A 2,337-nucleotide genomic window follows, 5' to 3' on the forward strand; every position below is an offset into this window, starting at 1 on the left:
TGCATTCTGTAGACTTTACAGGCACATTTTATCCTTACTCCTTTTTGTGTGTGAAAATAAGGGAATTAAAGATGAAAGAAAGTTGCATACGTGTGGGATTCATATGTTTTGCGTGGAAAAGAATAGCCAACTTACAGGTGGAAGTCAGAAGACGATAAGTTTTATCTATGCACCGTTTGCAATCTTCTACACAGGATTCTTAAGTTTCTTTAGATTTTACCACGAATCTAGAAACAACATACAAAGTGAAGAAGATAAATGGAAGGAAAGTACTTCCTTCCCTGAGCTGGGGATATGATATGGAAATATTTTTGTCCTGATAATCATTATTTCTTATTTATGTACAGTATCCAAGTACATAATAATAAAAGCACACAGAGCTTAAGATTAGTCCAGGCTGAATAACTGCCCAGCAGTTTCCCTCACCCTGTAAGAAAGACATTTGAAGGTATTTGCATTCTCCTAATTGCTGTATGAAAATCACTTCTGTTTCATTAATCATAGTATTGATTGCTACACCTTTACATGTCCTTTGGAAGCACCAAATAGGAAGAAATAGCTAATACTCAAGTTAAAGTGAGTTAATCTTTCAAGACCATAAAAAAACCCTAAGTTCTTTTTAACACAGTTGTTCCCAAAAAGGAGCAACACTTAAGTCAGGAGAAAAACAATTCTAGTCCTGGTCATCCAGTAGGATCATATTTTCTCTCTATTTACAATCACTAAAAAGGAAATTGAAGTAAGGGATTGAGAAATGAAAGAAGTTGTGACTGACTGGAAAAACTAGAGGATATTTGAAGTAGGAATAGCAATGCTTAACCTGAACTACAGAAGAAGGCTTCTTCAAAGAGGATGTAAAAACATGGCAACTTTAAGATGTTTCTAGAAGTGCTTCAGTAATATCATTGCATACTTGGTATTAGTGTTATTGAAAAACTTAAATGATTTTTGTTTTACTCAGAAAAATTGATACACTTCTCTAAACGCAAAATTGTGGTCATCATCAGCTTGCACAGCACAGGCAACCCAAAGAGTAGTACAGTGTTGTTTTCACCCGTGTCTTCCCAACTTCCACTCCATGGTAGCTTTGAATCTGTATGAATGTAAAGTCAGCCAGGGTGAACTCATGCTCCTGAACTCTTGTTGCAACTGCAGCAAAACCCCTTAACTTTCTGCTACAGCACTAGAATGTCAGCAACAAATCTGATCGAGTGCTACTTCTGCCACCCCAAGATCTGCTCCTAATGATTGGTAAATCCATTCTTATGGCACAGAAAGCTCTTAAGTACGGACATTAATGATGTTAATAAGAACTCTTAAGGAAGGCATTAAATGCATCAGGGTTACCTCTAAATCTGTCTATCAATTAACATAATTAATGTTTTTCTAGCTAATAGTCTGAGTAACACTTGAATAGTGATACATTGAAAGTGAAACTTTCAAGAAAAGACATTTGTCTTCTCTTTAATCCACCATTACATTATTCCTAACAAACTACTAGCTATATTTATAATGATCTGTAATGGGTTTTTTTTAGAATGGATTTACTGAAATGAGTCATTTTAATCTTAAACTCTTTGCCCATTGTGATTTTTTTTCCTCTCAGTAAAAAGTAACAAATATTTTACCTAAATAACAACTGATGGATGCCTTCAAAGAACATCTCATTAATGAGATATCACTTGACAAGTTATTTATGTTGACCTTGGACCAATAAATCAAAAAGTGACAATCATTATCTAGTAAAGTGGATTTGTTATTCGACATCAAATGACATTTCCGAGTCCTTGAATTTTGCCACATCAGATTGATCTCACAATATGGTGGCTGCCTCTGCCAGTGATCATGTTAATATTTAATAAACTATTTCGTGTGCTTGAGGATAAAAAACTGTGTTAAGCATGCAAATAAATACTAAACAAATATTTTGTATCAAACATTTATGCAAAGATAAATAATTGTTACACTGTAAAATTGTCAGTTCCATTTACAGTACATCGACCAGGTTACAAGGCATGAGAGACTAAAGGAAACAAAGAGGGTTTGTTTAACTACAAACAGTCTTAAAACTGATATACATTGTAGATATTTCCCCATAAAAACTTCAAATGCTCTGTTCATTTCATTGCTCACAACTAGCTAACTTACATCTCTTAGCAAAATAAACACATACCCTTTATTTAGCATGGCATATTTTCTTAGTGAATTAATAATCAAACATTATATAAAAATTATCTGAACATTTGCCTCAAGGGGGAGCTTACAGTTCATTCCTCTAGATCCTTTGCATTTTCAAGCCATTCCGAGCTAATGTTCTTTGACGACCTTATAATACAA

The sequence above is a fragment of the Colius striatus genome, chromosome 1 (genome assembly GCF_028858725.1).
Source record: "Colius striatus isolate bColStr4 chromosome 1, bColStr4.1.hap1, whole genome shotgun sequence".
Classification (NCBI taxonomy): Eukaryota; Metazoa; Chordata; class Aves; order Coliiformes; family Coliidae; genus Colius; species Colius striatus.